Raw genomic sequence first — 18,399 nt, forward strand, 5'->3', positions numbered from 1 at the left:
AAACTAAGATCATGGCATCTGGTCCCGTCACTTCATGGCAAATAGATGGGGAAACAGTGGAAACAGTGGCTGACTTTATTTTTCTGGGCTCCAAAATCACTGCAGATGGTGATTGCAGCCATGAAATTAAAAGACGCTTACTCCTTGGAAGAAAAGTTATAACCAACCTAGACAGCATATTAAAAAGCAGAGACATCACTGTCAACAAATGTCCACCTAGTCAAGGCTATGGTTTTTCCGGGGGTCATGTATGGATGTGAGAATTGAACTATAAAGAAAGCTGAGCCGAAGAATTGATGCTTTTGAACTGTGGTGTTGGAGAAGACTCTTGAGAGTCCCTTGGACTGCAAGGAGATCCAACCAGTCTATCCTAAAGGAGATCAGTCCTGGGTGTTCATTGGAAGGACTAATATTGAAGCTGAAACTCCAGTACTTTGGCCACCTGATGTGAAGAGCTGACTCATTTGAAAAGACCCTGATGCTGGGAAAGATTGAGGGCAGCAGAAGAGGACGACAGAGGATGAGATGGTTGGATGGCATCACCAACTCAATGGACATGGATTTGGGTGGACTCCAGGAGATGATGATGGACAGTGAGGCCTGGCATGCTGTGGTTCATGGGGTCGCCAAGAGTCGGACATGACTGAGTAACTGAACTGAACTGACTCTGTAGTACTGGGGCAGCTCCATCACTATGCTAAGTTGATATACTTGCTGCCCCTGGGACATGGAGTCTTGTGACGCACCAAGTCATGAAGACAACTGTCCAGTGACAGCTGGGGCTGGGAGAGGTGGGGCTGGCCCCTCTAGGAAAACTGGCTGTTGGAGATACAGCCTGTCCTTGGGACACCCCGTGAGACAGCTTTGATGGCACATTCCAGCTGGCCTGGCTGTTGAGAAGTGTCCTCTGGTTGGCCCAGGAAGGCCCAAAGCTGTTCTTCTAGACTCCTGCCTTGACCAGTCTTGCCTTCTGGGGTGCCCCGCCTGTGGATGGCCTGTTAGCTTGTTCAAAATATCCCAGTGGCATCATGGGTGGCATGCCCAGGTTGGAGGCAATGGGGCCTATTCATGGAGGTCATGCGGCTGGGGCAGGCACTGATCATGCTGATCTGGTTATGGGCCTGGAAATACATGTTTGAGGGCTCGCCCTGGCTGCTCTGATCACTGATGTTGTTGTTTAGTTGCTGAGTCATGTCCAACTCTTTTGTGATCCCATGGACTGTAGCCCACCATGCTTCTCTGTCCATGGGATTTCCTGGGCAAGAATATTGGAGTGGGTTGCCATTTCCATCTCTAGGGGATCTTCCCGACCCAGGGATCAAATCCTCATCTTCTGCATTGGCATGTAGATTCTTTGCCATTGAGCCACCTGGGAAGCCCCTGATCACAGACAGATCCTGGGAAAATGGCTTTCCAGGGTCATACATGGCTGTTGTCATGAAGCGGGCTCTAGGGGGTTGATGGCCCTGCTGCATTGCATAAGGTGCTCCTACAGATTGTTCAGCACCCATCTCTCTCCCATCCCCAGTAGGTGGTCATAGCTCAGAAGGTGGCTGCAGAGTGGTTGCCTGGATGGAGCCCTTCAGTTGTCCATACTGTGCTGGGCCACATTAAATACGGGGGTTGTTTACAAACCTAATGCTTTGGTGCTCATTTGCCCACATAAAGGAGATAATAAAGATGTTGTCAAGCAACTGAAATACATCCACACTGGCAGTCTCCACCTCCTGGTAGGGCCTGGTGTGCAGGGAGCCACTGAGCTGCATGCGTTACGTTGGTAGGACATGATGATGGTGATCTGGTTCACCTCAACATCTGTTTTCTCTCCTATGTTTGCAGCTTCTGGCCTGTTGGATAAGAGGTGCCTGACTTGATGGTCTTCTCCTGGTCCTGGGTCACACAGAACATCTTCTCATGACCTGCTCTGGTCTGACAAGAGTCTTTGCAGCAGATGTTGGACAGGAAGGTGCTGCATGCAGGGTTCATCTGATCCTGGATCTGGAGGCAGATGAGGCAAATGGGACGGCTGCCCAGCACCACCAGGTGCTCAGAGAGTGACGGGGACAGCCCAGCCTTGGCTGCCTTCTTGCATATCACCACGAGGCCCAGCTGGCAGTGGTCACCCGCAGGGATCAGCTGCTTGGCTCCGAGGACACAGGGACCGTGCACTCCAGGGCTCAGTGGCCTGGATGTCCATGAAACTCTTGGCAGGTCTCAGTCATCCACATGTGCAGCTGATGGCATGTGTTTATGAGCACCAGTTTGTGCTTCAGGGCTCAGTACCACTGCTTCTGGTCTGCAGATGACAGCTCCTGGGTCTAGTCCTTCAGCATCTGGAGCTCCGGCATGCTACCTATGTTCCTGGTCTGGTTGTACAGGGCTAGGACGTGCAGTGGGGAGTTGATGACCCTTGCAGAGAGCTGGATGACTTTGAGCCACGTCAGTGACTCTTCTTGGTCTATGGCTTTGTTAGCTGGAGCACAGACTAGCACAGGCCCACTGAGCCAGATGGTAGATGATGGTGGCTGAGCTCACATCTTCCCTGTACCCAGTGGACCCTGGATCTGGCTCAGCAGTCTCTGCAGCACCATCTTCAGAAAGTCAGCCAGAGAGTGGTGGAGGTTATGGAACTCTGGTGCTGTGAAGTCCTTGGGCCACTGGTGCTTTCTGATCACACCTAGCAGCTTATGGGAGATGTAATCTGCCGTAGAGATCTCCTCCACAACAGATGTTTTCAAACACTCTGCATCCTCTCTAACGAGGTTTACTTCCACATGAAACTCACCTGGAAGTTATGAGTTACTTCCACAGTGTGCCCACAACTGCTATGGGGCTCAGCAGTGATCTCACTGACATAATTATCAGAGGCCTTGATGATGTGGCTGATCCTTTTCCCCCAGGCACCAGGTCCTTTGTACCACAGGCAAATCTTGTTCCCCGGCATGAGCTGAATGTTTCCTAACCAAATTGTTACTAAAGTCCGATTATCACAGTCATCTCAGGCAAAGTTAAGTAGGCAGTTCTCTTCCTGCTAAGGCCCAGGTCCTGCCTGACAGTGATGTGATCCTGAGTCTGAAACTCTTTCAGTTTCTTAGAGGAGTTGGCCTCCAGCTTGGATATGTTCTGGTACTGGTAGGAATGCTCCTACCTCCAGAGATATGCTGGGGACCCTCCTCTGCACTGTCTTCTCCAGGACCTCCAAGGTGGTAGAAGGATTTTCCTGCTAGAGCTCCTCCAGTTGGCTCATCTACTCTGTGGTGATCTGCCAGCCCAAGCAGTTCCTGCTCAGAAAGGATTGTGACCAGCCAAGACAGGAAGCAGTGGTCCTGGATCCCAGGCTGCCACTGTGAACTCTCTGGGCTGTGAACTCTTGAGGCTGCTCCCAAATGGTACAGGGCTGACTGCATAGCAGCCCCACAACCCAGGTGGATTTGCTAAAAATGAAGCCAAGGAAGAAGGCCTGACCGCTGCCATAGTCATAACACTCCAGAACCGTCTCTTCCAGGGCCCATTCTTGCGCAGAGTCACCTCTTTGCATTTTGCCCTCTGAAGTGACTTACAATATGGCTGCCAGTAGCATTTGCATGACTTATTGAACCACTCTTGCTGGTAGCACAGTAAGCCATGCAAGCAGGATCGGGTACTCCCCAGTAACTGCAGGCATGTATGAGACATTCTTCATCTAGCAAGTATCACCTTCATTGTCTTTGAAGTTCAACTCAGCCAGTTGGCTGGTCTTGCCGACGCTCCCGTTCTCCCCTCAGGACGCTCCGGCCCTGCAGGACGCTCCCTGCTCAGCCCACCTGTGAGTCCACCTTTCCAACTGCAGCTTCCACGGGACGGGGCCCCTAGTGCTGCCACCTTGGAAGGCACATCTATGTCTGGCTGGGGAGAGTGAACTCGCTGCATTTGAACTTGAGCGCTGGGGTGTTGAAGCCCAGGAGCTGGGCCTTCTGCGCACCAAAGGAAGTGCACATGTGCAAGATGGGCGGCCCTGCCTCCAAGTTCACGGCGGCCTAAGCAAAGCGAGGATCTGGTAGCCTTGCCGCTGGGTAGGCCGCTGTGTGGGTGCTGGCGCCCTTCAGTTCAGTTCAGTTCAGTCACTCAGTCGTCCAGCTGGACCTAAATCACCGCCACTCCGTGAGCCAAGTGCCCAGAGCTTCCTTTGCTGCCCTCAGAGCCACCCGCAGCTCCCGAAGACTGCAGGAACACCGTGGGCAACACCTGTTGTAAGTGCATGGCTTTAGTTTTACCTGTTCTGTGGAAGAATATGAGGCAGTTGTCGAATATCCATTGCATTCTTGATTTCTGATATTATTTTTTAGTTTTAGATATTTTATTTTTTGATATAAATTCTAGTTTTCTCGTTGGTTTCTCCATCTTGTCATCTGTTTTTCACAGCCATTTAAAAAATCTTTTTCTGAAAACCAATAGCCGGATCACCTCTGCATCTGTGTCTATTACCTTTTTACCCCTCCATTATTTTTTATTTTGTATACCTGGTAAAGTTTTCATTGAATTACTAAAACTATGTGTAAAAATTATAGGGATTCTTGAAGTGTTATCTTTCTCTAAAGGAGATTACAGTCGGCTTCTGGCAGGCAATTAGAGTTGGCATGGATTACTTTAATTCAAATGGACTAAGCTGATTCACAGCTGGGTTCAAGTCTGTAAGGCTGGTCTATTTCTGGCTTAACCTCAACCTAGACTGTAGCCCTTTTGGTGTCCAATTGAATACTCAGGGTTTTTATCAAGACACCATCCTTTTGGTGGTTCTTTAATCTCATTTAAAAAATTTCCCTCAAACCAAGAAACTGACAAAAATCCTGCATAGTTTCTCAAACTCATAGCAGCTACTTTCTGCTCTGCTTGTGTGTTTCTCAGCCTATACTAATTACAAATTGGCAAGTGCCTCAAGAGGAAAAGAGACTCAGACTATTGGTTGGGCTCAGTTCTTTGAACTCTTCTCTTTATAATCCTGGCCTCTTAGATTCTGGCTGTCTTGAACTCTGATTTTAATCATTTTAGGTTCATGAGATTGCTGAAGTTTCTAAAAAGACTCTTGACTATTTAAAACACAAACAGTAGTAATGGGTATGGGGTTTATAGAATATGCTGAGTTAAAACATATGGCTAATATGTAAGGAATTGAGTAGGAATTAAATGAAATTATACTGTTATATAGTTCTTGTATTGTTCTTTAATATCATATGAATTGAGACTGTGGTAAATTGTGTGTATTGCTGTCTATAGGGTAACCATTGCAACACATACACACGGAGACACACACCAAGTATTCCTAAAAATGTCAATAAAATAGATAAAATGGAGTAATAAAAATTATAATCACAAAAGACAGCAGAAATAAATGAACAATAGAACACATAACATACAGGGCAAATAGAAAGCAGATACCAAAATAGTAGAATTAAACTGATCTGAACAAAACCATAATTCCATTCAATGTAAATGAACTAAACTCTCCATTAGAAAGAAGAAAGCTATAAGATTGGATAAAAAGCAAGATCCATCTACATGTTGTTTACCAGATGTGTTTTATAGTATCTAAAAACAAGTTCAATTTGAGTGGAAAAAGATATAAATTGTGATACAGAAATTCCATTTCTAGGTATTAAGCCAAGAGAAATGATAAAAATATGTCCATGAAATGTGTATAAAAATATTCATAGCAGGCTTTATGCATAATTGCCAAAATTTGGAAACAATCCACAAGGCCCATCAATACAAAAGTGGGTAAAGAAATTTTAGTATATTTATATAATGGAACACTACTTAACAATTTTTAAAAATGGACTTTTGATTGATGAAACAACATGGATAAATCTTAAAAGTAGTATCTGAATGAATTAATCTGGATGAAAAAGAGAACTTATATATGACTTCATTTTACATGAGTTCCAAGAACAGGCAAATTTGTACTGTGTTAGTGGAAGTAAGAAACTGGTTACCTCTAGGGAAAAGCAGACTAACTGGAAAGGGAGAATAAAGGAAATTTTGGGGTTGATGGAATTATTCTATGTATTTGTTTGGGTGGTTGTTACAATTACTGAAATCATTGAATTGTACTATTAAGATATATGCATTTTATTTTTTGTGACAACACAAAGTTTGAATTGGAACATCACAAAAACAAATTTGGGCTAAGACATTGTTTTGTTTCTTAATAACAAAGATAATAGATAGTACATACAACTTGTAAAGAAAAAATAAGGAAAATTGTGTTTCTAAAAGTAGATCTGGGTTTTTTTGCCATCTTATTTTAGTTGATCAGTTAGTAATGTATAACCAAATATGAAATTGAAGCCATTGAAAAATGCAGTAAATCAGTGAATTCCTTCTTCCAATGATATGATGGTTCCTATAGATGTCTTGATTTTAGGTTTAGTGCATTCTCATAATATGTGTCCAAAGTATTGAATAAACAGAGGAAGGAAAGGGTTTGTGCTTAAAGAGTAGATTATGCCTTGAGCTGTACACTAAAACTAAATTAACCGTTAAATAAGTCATCTACTCCATTATTTAAATACCATATACAATTGTTTTGTAAATTAGAGCCTTCTAGGCTGCAGTCCATGGGGTCGCTAAGAGTCGGACACGACTGAGCGACTTCACTTTCACCTTTCACTTTCATGCACTGGAGAAGGAAATGGCAACCCACTCCAGTGTTCTTGCCTGGAGAATCCCAGGGACGGGGGAGCCTGGTGGGCTGCCGTCTGTGGGGTCGCGCAGAGTCGGACATGACTGAAGTGACTTAGCAGTAGCAGCAGCAGTCAAAAAGAATTTAAGACAATATTATAAATATGTTAAAAGATTTAAGGTAAAGATGGATATAGTGTATGAACAGATAGAGGTTCATAGTAGAGAAATGGAAACTAACAAAAGGTCAAGTGGAAATTGAGAAGTAAGATGAAGTGAGGTCATAATGGATTGGACAGTGAGAAAAGATCAGTGATCTTGCATGTAAGTCAGTAGAAATAAACCAAACAAAAGCCCAGAGTGAAAAAATAAAAAGTGCTCTATTGACTTCTTGGTATTGGGACAACATGGGTATTGAACATACAGGGAACCACAATCATGTGAAGGGAGAAAAATTGCATTAGAGAAAAATATTTGGAGGAAAACTGGTGAAACCTTTTCTCTGTTAAAAAAAAATGATGAAAACTTAATTACTTATTGAACATATAAGTTCTGTGTGACTCACAAGGTAAACTTTTCTTACCCAGCAAACTAATATGCCATTTGAAAGTTATGACTTTAAGCTTTACTGAGATATAGTTGAGAAAAATCAACGACACATATTTAAAGTGTATAGTTTGATAAGTTTTGACATATGAATGTACCTCCCACATTTACTTATTTCCATTTGAAATTATTCCTTCTTATCCTCTCCCTGGTCCCCAGACAACCAGTGCTCTGAGTTCTGTCACTAAGGGTTCAGTTGTAACTTTTTGGAATTTTATATAAATGGTATAATGCATTATAGACTTCTTTTGTGTCTGATTTTTCTTTCACTGAGGTTGATTTGGAAGTTCATTCCATGCTGTCTTTATCATTAGTTCATTCTTTTTTTTAATTGCTAAATAGTAGTATAATTCTCTTCAATGAATTTCTTAAAGTGGTAACTTAGCTATGGTGATGATTGCCTCAAACAGAAGGGTAAAGAGATTGATTGGCAAGAGCCTTGAGGGAAGTTTCTGTGGTATGGATGCTGTTTATAGGGTGTACATATATATAAAAATCTATTGGACTGTATTCTTAAGATATGTGCATTTCACTGATTGTAATTTATACCTCATGGAAAGAAAAGACAGTGAATGAAAAACAATCAGGTATACCACCCAATTGCCTTCCTGGTTGCTTAATATTATGTCCTTAGGTCAATTTTGTGGGCTTCCCTGGTATCTCAGACAGTAAAGAATCTGTTTGCAATGTGGGAGACCTGGGTTTGATCCCTGGATTGGAGAGATCCCTTGGAGAAGAGAACAAGTACCCACTCCAGTATTCTTGCCTGGAGAATTCCATGGACAGAGAAACCTGGTAGGCTACAGTCCATGGGACACAAAGAGTCGGACATGACTGAATGACTTTCACAGGTCAATTATGTATTTTTAATGTTTTTGATTATTCATAAATACTATCTTTAAACATATCTTTAAAGCATTTTCTTGTGATTGAACTCGTTTGCAAACACTAATTTAAGAAAAGTGTTCTTTATGATGACTCTTATCAAAACACTTTTACTGCCCCCCAGGTTGTCTTTATGGAAATAAAATCTATGCCCCAAGTGGACTATTCTTATGATAACTGCCAATATATTCTGTGTTACAATGCAATTGCTAATATTAAAGTCTCATTTTTATGTTTTTTTCTTTATCAATAAAATATAACAAAATATCACACATCCCTTATGTCAGGTAGATTCAAATTTAGTCATATAAATTAAGAGATATTATTCAAACTAACTTGTAAATCAGATAATTTCAATTAAATAGCATATTTTTATTGACTGGCCCAATGACTTTGGGCCTTGTTTGTTTTACTAATTCCTTAAGATGGTAGATTAGGTTGTTTGTTTAATATTTTTGTTTCTTTAGGTAGGCCTGTATCGCTATATACTTCCTCTTAGAACTGCTTTTGCTATGTCCCATAGATTTTGGAAAGTTGTATTTTTGCTATCATTTGTCTTAAGGTATTTTCTAATTTCCTCTTTGTTCTATCTGTTGATATATTGGAGGTTTTTTTTTTTTATAGCATGTTGTTTAGTTTTCATGTGTTTGTGTTTTTCCATTTTTCTTCCTGTAATTGATTTCTAACTTCATATCGTTGTGGTCAGAAAGATACTTCATACAAATTCTATCCTCTTAAATTTATTGAGTAGCGTTTTGTGCCCTAGGGTGTCATGTATCCTGGAGAATGTTCTATGCACACTGGAAAAGAGTGCGTATTCTGCTCTTTTTGGATCTGTCTAAAGTGTCATTTAAGGTCTCTGGGTTTCCTATGGATTTCCTGTATGGATGATCTATCCATTGATTGTAAGTGGAATGTTATGTCTCCCCCTATTGTTATATTCCTGTCAATTTCTCTCTTTATGTCTCTTAATATTTGCTTTGTATATTTAGGTGCTCTTATATTAGGTGCGTGTATATTTAACATGTGTTATATCTTCTTATATTGACTCCTTTATCAAAGTCTATTTTTGTGTAATATGAGTATTGCTTTTCCAGGTTTCTTTTCTCTTTCAGTTGCATGGATATCTTTTTCCATCCTCTTCTTTCAGTTTTTATATGTCTTTAGCTTTGAAGTTAGTCTCTTGTAGGCAGTATATAGATGGATCTTGCTTTTTTATCCAGTCAGCTACCTTACATCTTTTGGTTGGAGCATTTAGTTCATTGACATTTTAAGTGAGTATTGATTGGTATGTGCTGGTTTCTATTTTGATAGCTTTTATGATAGCTTTTTTGTTGCTTGTTTTTTTAAATTTATTTTTATAGTTCTGTGTTCTTTTAGTCTCTTCCCTTGTGGTTTGATGATTTTCTTTAGCGTTATGTTTGTATCTCTTTCTCTCTCATTTTGTGTATCTGTTGTAGGTTTTTGATTTGTATCTACCATAAAGTTCATGTGTATTGACCTATAACTATATCTACTTGTCTTAAACTGATAGTTATTTAAGTTCAAATCCGTTCTAAAAGATGTACATTTTTTACTCCTCCCCTACCTTTTATGTTGTGGTATCACATTTTATATCTTCATGTCTGTCTCTTTACTGTTAATTGTAGTTACAGTTGACTTAAGTTTTTAACCCTTTGTAATAGCTTATTTACATAGTTGATGCACTGCTCTTTTATATATTTGCCTTTACCAATGGAATTTTTCCCATTTTCTTTTTTTCCCCCATTTTCTTATTTGTATTATTTCTTTCTGTATTTTCTTATTTCTTGTTGTAGCCTTTTCTTTTTCTCTTAAAGAACTTTTAACAATTCTTATAATATTGAGTTAGTTGTCATTAATCCAGTTCTGCTTGTCTGGAGAACTCTTTATCTGCCTTTCAATTCTGAATGATTACCTTGCTGGGTAGAGTATCCTAGGTTGTAGGTTTTTTTCTTTTCAGTAATTTAAATGCCACTCCCTTCTGGTATACAAAGTTTCTGCTAAAAAAAATCAGCTGATAGCCTTATGGGCATGCCCTTGTATGTGACTGTTTTTTCTTGCTACCTTTAAAGTTCTTCATCTCTAACTTTTGCCATTTTAATTATGACAGGTCTTGGTGTGGGTCTCTTTGGGTTCATCTTGTTTGGGTCTTTCTGTGCTTCCTGAACATGGATACCTGTTTCCTCCTTCAGGTTAGAGAACTTTTCAGCCATAATTTTGTCAAATACATTTTTGACTGCCTTCTCTCTCTCTCCTCCTTCTAGGATGCCTGTGATGAGAATGTTAGTATACTTGATGTTGTCCCTAAGGTTTGTTAACCTATCCTCATTTTTAACAATTTGTTTTTCTTTCTGCTGTTTTGATTAGGTGATTTATTGCCTAATTTGTTGTTAATTCCTTCAAGTGTATTTTTCATTTCAGTTACTGTATTCTTCATCTTTGACTGGTTCTTTTTTATGTATTCTAGTTCTGTTGAAGTGCTGTGTTCAGCTATCCTTTTCCCAAGTTAGGTTAGCATTTTTATTACTATTGTTTTAAATTCTCTGTCAGGTGAATTATTTATCTCTGTTTCATTAGGAATGTTTTTCAGGGGTTTCACCTTGTTCTTTATCTGAAACCTGTTGTTCTGTCCTTGAGTTTTGTTTAACTTTCTCTCTTTGTCTCCATGAAATTAGGTGAAGCAGTTACTTATTCTGGTTTTGATGGTATATCCTTTTGTGCGAGTGTCTCTGTGCATTTTGCAGGTGCCCAGTGGCTTTGGTGGGAGAGCTGGATCTGAAATAATCTTGGACCACCTCTACCCTGTTGCCTTGGTGGGAACTTGTTAGGGCTTGAATTGGAGTGCTATAGCAGGAGCCATGTGCAAGCTAGAACTTTTTCTAGACTGAATGGTAGTCACTGCCCTATTGGGGTTGAGCCAGTGCCCAAGGTGATAAAGTAGGGGCCCTGAAGGAGGTGTGATGGGACCCTCTACCTTGGCTCTACCTTGGTTGGGGGGTGTGTCCAATGCCCAGGGCCTTGGGCTATACTTGTGAGCTGATTCCATTTTTCCTTGGTTTGCATGCCTTGGTTAGAGGCTGGGCTGGGGCTGCAGGTGTTGGAGCCACTGCTGAGCTGGCTATGCTCCTTGCCAAGTGTTCATAAGTGGGCACATGCTGGCAGCGGCAGTCTCTTTCCTGGCTCATGGCAGGCCCCTGCCGAGCTGGTTCAACTCTTTCCTAGATGTGTGTAGGCACTGAATTGCTTTTCCTCCTCTTCTACTAGACTCCTTGTGGTTCTTTCTTTTCAATCTTAATTGTAGAAGAGCTGTTCTGATGGTCTTCAGGTTGTTCTCAGCAAGGATTGAGATATCACCGCTCCCTGGGATAATCAGCCCGATAGCAGGGGATTACATTGGAGGAATCTGGCTGTTGAAGGGGCAATGTTTTGCTCTTTCTGGGAGAGACACCTACTCTGGATATAGATTTGCCTTTCCTATGTGCAGTGCTTCTTCTGTCAAAAATACCATCTGAGGACTCACAGGTGCCTTATTCACCATCACAGTGTTTCGCACAACATGCTTCTGATGAAGGAACTCTGCACAGGGAGTAAAGTGTGCCTGTAAGCAAATGCTCATCGAATTTTCTGATCATTCCATGTTCCCAGTAATCCTGAAGCAATTGACTTCACTAGAATGGACTTTTGAAGGCAGAATGGTAGTGTCAGCTAGATTGGCAGTACCCTGATGGACTGGCATGATGTTCTCCAGGAGGCTGTATATGCTCTAAATCAGCATTCACTATGCAGCACTGATTTTCCCATAGCTGAGATACATGGGTCCAGGAATCAGTGGTGGATGAGAGTGGGCCATTCACTATTACTGCTATAATCCTTACTGATCCACTAGCAGAATTTTGCTACATGTCCATGTAACTTTATGCTCTGCTGGCCTAGAGGCTTAATTCCTAATGTAGTCAGGGCTTCTCTGAGAAGACACACTGATGCCATTTAACTGTAAGTAAAGACTGCCACTCCTGGTCCCCTTATTCCTCTAAAATTATACCCAAAGAATAAGATTGCTGAACTGGCTAAAGTAATCACTGATTACCAAGGGCAGAGTTGCCTGCTACTCTGTAGTGAAGGTGAGGAAGCCTGGGTCTGGAATTCAGGAGATTTCTTAGGGCTTTCTTAGTATCATCTGACCCTATAATGAAAATCCAAAGAAAACTAGAAGAAACCATCCTCAGTAGAATTGGTAGTGGCCCAGATCCTTCAGCAGTGAAGGTTAGGTTCTACCCAAACAGGCAGAGCACCTCACAGCCAGTTGAAATGCTTGTTGAGGGCAAAGAAAATAAGAAATGGGTAAGGAAAGAAGAGTTACAAATACCAGCTGCAAAAGGTGACTAGCTGCAAAAAAACATGCATTTGATTGTTCTCTTTCTTCTTTACAGTTTATGAATAATTTGAAACGTGTTAATATAATCAGTTCAGTCGGTCAGTTGTGTCTGACTGTTTGTGACCCCATGGACTGCAGCACACCAAGGTTCCCTTTCCTTCACCAACTACTGGAGCTTGCTCAAACCCATATCCATTGACTTGCTCATGCCATCCAACCATCTCATCCTCTGTCGTCCCCTTCTTCTCCTGCCTTCAATCTTTCCCAGCACCAGGGTCTTTCCCAGTGAGTCAGTTCTCATCAGGTGGCCAAAGTATTGGAGTTTCAGCTTCAACATCAGTCCTTCTGATAAATATTCAGGACTGATTTCCTTTAGGATGGACTGGTTGGATCTCCTTGCAGTCCAAGGAACTCTCAAGCGTCTTCTCCAACATCACAGTTCAAAAGCATCTGTTCTTCAGCACTCAGCTTTCATTATAGTCCAACTCTCATATCCATACATGACTACTGGAAAAACCATAGCTTTGACTAGGTGGACCTTTGTTGGCAAAGTAATGTCTCTGCTTTTTAATATGCTGTCTACTTTGGTCATAGATTTTCTTCCAAGGAGCAAGCATCTTTTAATTTCATGGCTGCAGTCACCATCTACAGTGATATTGGAGCCTAAGAAAATAAAGTCTGTCACTGTTTCCATTGTTTCCCCATCTATTTGCCAGGAAGTGATGGGACTGGATGCCATTATCTTAGTTTTCTGAATGTTGAGCTTTAAGCCAACTTTTTCACTCTCCTCTTTCACTTTCATCAAGATATTCTTTAGTTCTTCTTCACTTTCTGCGATAAGGGTGGTGTCATCTGTATATCTGAGGTTATTGATATTGCTCCCAGCAATCTTAATTCCAGCTTGTACTTCATCCAGCCTGGTGTTTCGCATGATGTATTCTGCATATAAGTTAAATAAGCAAGGTGACAATATACAGCCTTGCTGTACTCCTTTCCCGATTTGGAACCAGTCTATTGTTCCATGTCTGGTTCTAACTGTTGCTTCCTGACCTGCATACAGATTTCTCAAGAGGCAGGTCAGGTGGTCTGGTATTCCCGTCTCTTTCAGAATCTTCCACAGTTTATTGTGATCCACACAGTCAAAGGCTTTGGCGTAGTTAATAAAGCAGAATAGATGTTTTCTGGAACTCTTGCTCCTTTGATGATCCAGCAGATGTTGGCAATTTGATCTCTGGTTCCTCTGCCTTTTCTAAGTCCAGCTTGAACGTCTGGAAGTTCATGGTTCACATACTGTTGAAGTCTGGCTTGGAGAATTTTGAGCATTACTTTGCTAGCATGTGAAATGAGTACAACTGTGTGGTAGTTGTAACATTCTTTGGCATTGCCTTTCTTTGGGATTGGAATGAAAACTGGCTTTTTCCAGTCCTGTGGCCACTGCTGAATTTTCCAAATTTTCCTGGCATATTTAGTGTAGCACCTTAACGGCATTGTATTTTAGGATTTGAAATAGCTGAACTGGAATTCTATCACCTCCACCAACTTTCTTCATAGTGATGCTTCCTAAGGCCCACTCGACTTTACATTCCAGGATGTCTGGCTCTATCTAGGTGGGTGATCACACCATCATGGTTATCTGGGTCATGAAGATCTTTTTTGTATAGTTCTTCTGTGTATTCTTGCCACCTCTTCTTAATATCTTCTGCTTCTTTTAGCTCCATACTATTTCTGTCCTTTATTATGCCCATCTTTGCATGAAATGTTCCCTTGATATCTCTAATTTTCTTGAAGAAATCTCTAGTCTTTCCCATTCTGTTGTTTTTCTCTATTTCTTTGCATTGATCACTGAGGAAGGCTTTCTTATCTCTCCTTGATATTTTTCGGAACTCTGCATTCAAATATAAAACAAATACACACATACGTAGAAATCCTAGTTCCCAGGAATCAATGGTGTTTACGGATTTAAGCCAAACTTGACCCTTTAAAGCTGTACTGCAGATCTTTTCCTCAAATATGAAGCCATCAGAAAAGGGAATTCAGAGATAATGGACAAGGACCCCTGGAGAATTCTACTCCAGTTGAAGGGTAGATCTTGGAGGCTCTGGTGGAGGCCCGAGAATAAAAAGTGCTGCCTGACCTCGATGCATCTGCAGATGACCTTCCTCTGGCCTTGTCCTCTCCTCATGTGTCTTTTGTTCTTGTTTTTCCCTCTTAGTACTGATTATCTAGTGAATTATCACCAGATGGACCTAGAAAACTACAAGCTCCAGTACTCAGTTGCAAGAAATCTCGACCAGAAAAACAGAAGATGTTTGTTCCCTCTTCCTCCAAGGGCTGCAGAAATGCAGCCAGTGTCTTCAGACAGGATGTGGTCCTAGCAAGTACTATTTTCAGAGGCACCTCCATTTCAGAGGTTGTTGCTCTGCCTGTGAAAGTACCTCCCATCTCTAAATCCCAGGAGCTTTGCGGGGCTGTTCCTGTTCCTGGCCTTGCTGAACTGTGCTGAAATGAACTTGTCCTTTGAGGGAGGGGTACTAGAGTTATCCTTCAGTAGCCAGAATGTGGTGGAGAAGGCAATGGCAACCACTCCAGTACTCTTGCCTGGACAATCCATGGATGGAGGAGCCTGGTAGGCTGCAGTCCATGGGGTCACTGAGAGTTGTATGTGACTGAGTGACTTCACCTTGATTTTTCACTTTCATACATTGGAGAAGGAAATGGCAACCCACTCCAGTGTTCTTGCCTGGAGAATCCCAGGGACAGGGGAGCCTGGTGGGCTGCCGTCTATGGGGTCGCACAGAGTCGGACACGACTGAAACAACCTAGCAGCAGCAGCAGCCAGAAGGTGAAGGCTAGCTTTTCTTCTTTCTGCCACATACAGTAAACTGTGACCGTGTGAATTTTCTTAATTCAAGAAGGAATGTGAGATCTGTATCTTTTAAATGTCACAAAGTAAAAACAAAACAAAACAAAACAAAACAAAACACCGGCACCACAACTTCTAGGCTTAAGAGAAATAGAAGTTGAATAGAATATTCTGTTTTAACATTTATTACTCACAACAAATATGTATTATTTCTCCTCCCAGTAGGTAAATAGGTGCTGGGGCTCTGGGGAGGGTTGTCCCCTTTCTCATGAGATTCAGGAAATCCCAGAAAAACCTTTATAGTGTTTTTCTCATCTGATTGGTATGAGCTAGTCCTTTGCACCCCAAGTGTCCCAGCTGTGTCCCTGCTGCAAAGTTATTGGTCGTACTTGAGCTGATTGCAGAAGTGTGATCTGCCATTAGTTCTGGGCGCTCTAGTACAGGACTGGTTGCTGAAGAGTCTGCTTATATTGGGGATCATCCCCAGGAATCACAGATCTCCTGCTCAAACCCTCTGCACTCTGTGTTCCAGACTCCATGCTAACTGTTCAGTCAACAGCATCCCATTTGTCCCAGCCGTGGGAGAGGCCACTTAGCATCACCCATTTCACAGAGAAGTAAACTGAGTCTAAGAAAGATGAGGAGAATCTCCCCAGATGGGCCAGTGAGGGAGTTGGGAGCCCAGCACGAGTTGTCCAGCTCCCCAGGCCCACATTAAGTCAGAACTTTACTGAGCCACTGGGTAAAACCACTGCAGGCCCACTCACTCACCTGGCCCTGAGGATGCCTGGTTCTTCTTAGCCTTGAAGAACAATTGCATCTTGATGGCCCATGGTGTGAGAGCCCCTGCTGGCAAGGCAGACTGTTGGTACAGGACAGAGTGGCACCTATGTGTTACTAGGAGACACCCTCAGATGTCCCTCCCAGTGCCTGCCCGCAGCGGGCATCCAGGTGTGCCAGGGGACAGCTTGAAGCAGGTTTGGGACTGATCAGGGTGCAATGGCCTTGGGCTCTGTGGAGCTGGCCAGCACAGAGTCCACCCTGCCCTCAACGAACTCCTCCCTCCCCTCACCTCTCATTCTCCCTGAAGGGCTCCATAGCCTGGAACAGGCTGCAAGTTGCTGCTCGGGCTGAAGGTTGTAGTGACTTGCAGCCACCTGGAGCAGCTGGATCACCCTAAATATTTTGAGTTCTGGGACAGAGGGAAGGACAGGATGCAGACAAGGTCCAGGTGGGGGAACTGCAAGGGTCTTATGGAGGTGAGGAGTGGAACAGGGGGCTGGTCCTGTCTTTGCTCACATGGAGATCCTCCTTGACTCCACTTCATCCAGGCCCTGCCTTTTGTGCCAGTTGGGTTTAAATAGCTCCTCCTCCAGGCAGTTGTCTTGATTTCATCTCCTACCCCTACCTGTTACTGGGATGATTGTCTGTAAAACCCTCCCAATAAATATAAGACCCAAAAGTTAGAGCGAGAGAGAACCCTGCCTATAGGGGTCCCCAGTTTCTGCACAGTAAGGAAAATGACTCTAGGTATTGCTGGATCACTGAAAAAGCAAGAGAGTTCCAGAAAAACATCTATTTCTGGTTTATTGACTGTGCCAAAGCCTTTGACTGTGTGGATCACAATAAACTGTGGAAAATTGTGAAAGAGATTGGAATACCAGACCACCTGACCTGCCTCTTGAGAAACCTATATGCAGGTCAGGAAGCAACCGTTAGAACTGGACATGGAACAACAGACTGGTTCCAAATAGGAAAAGGAGTCCGTCAAGGCTGTAAATTGTCACCCTACTTATTTAACTTATATGCAGAGTACATCATGAGAAATGCTGGGCTGGAGGAAGCATAAGCTGGAATCAAGATTGCCAGGAGAAATATCGATAACTTCAGATATGCAGATGACACCACCCTTATGGCAGAAAGTGAAGAAGAACTAAAAAGCCTCTTGATGAAAGTGAAAGAGGAGAGTGAAAAAGTTGGCTTAAAGCTCAACATTCAGAAAACTGAGATAATGGCGTCCAGTCCCATCACTTCGTGGCAAATAGACGGGGAAACAGTAGAAACAGTGGCTGACTTTATTTTTGGGGGCTCCAAAACCACTGCAGATGGTGACTGCAGCCATGAAATTAAAAGACGCTTACTCCTTGGAAGGACAGTTATGACCAACCTAGACAGCATATTAAAAAGCAGAGACATTACTTTGTCAACAAAGGTCTGTCTAGTCAAGGCTATGGTTTTTCTATTAGTCATGTATGGATGTGAGAGTTGGACTATAATGAAAGCTGAGCGCCAAAGAATTGATGCTTTTGAACTGTGGTGCTGGAGAAGACTCTTGGGAGTCACTTGGACCGCAAGAAGATCCAACCAGTCCATCCTAAATGAGATCAGTCCTGGGTGTTCATTGGAAGGACTGATGCTAAAGCTGAAACTCCAATACTTTGACCACCTGATGCGAAGAGCTGACTCATTTGAAAAGACCCTGATGCTGGAAAAGGTTGAGGGCAGGAGGAGAAGGGGACGACAGAGGATGAGATGGTTGGATGGCATCACCGACTCAATGGAGATGTGTTTGACTGAACTCCGGAGTTGGTGATGAACAGGGAGGCCTGGCATGCTGTGGTTCATGGAGTCGCAAAGAGTCGGATATGACTGAGCGACTGAACTGAAAGGTTGCTGTTTCAAAAGGGCCAGTTGAGTTGAAAGACAGGTCAGTGTTTCCTAGGTAAGAATCCCTAATCCAGTGCCATCAAAGAATTTTTTGCCACAGAGCACACTTCCTCATCTACTTTTTCTTGTTTGAACAAGCACTAGCCTCAGTATGTATAGCAAAGAATGCCCTGTTCCAGTGCATGGCTTAACTCTGTGACCTTGGGCCAGCTGCTGAACCTCTCTGTGCCTGTTATTTTCTAAAATGGAAGTAAGTACCTTTCTTTGTGAATTGCTACAGAAAGCCACTCTCTGATTACCCACTGTCCATAGGTCAGTCACATGG

The 18,399-nt window shown here is 42.6% G+C and overlaps 1 pseudogene; it reads right to left on the bottom strand.

Annotated features, from left to right (window-relative positions):
* Positions 1-940: 940 nt before the first annotated feature.
* Positions 941-16,227, bottom strand: LOC138086223 (regulator of nonsense transcripts 1-like; annotated as a pseudogene).
* Between the last annotated feature and the right edge of the window lie 2,172 nt (positions 16,228-18,399).

Source organism: Capricornis sumatraensis, chromosome 9, assembly GCF_032405125.1.
Source record: "Capricornis sumatraensis isolate serow.1 chromosome 9, serow.2, whole genome shotgun sequence".
Taxonomy (NCBI): Eukaryota; Metazoa; Chordata; class Mammalia; order Artiodactyla; family Bovidae; genus Capricornis; species Capricornis sumatraensis.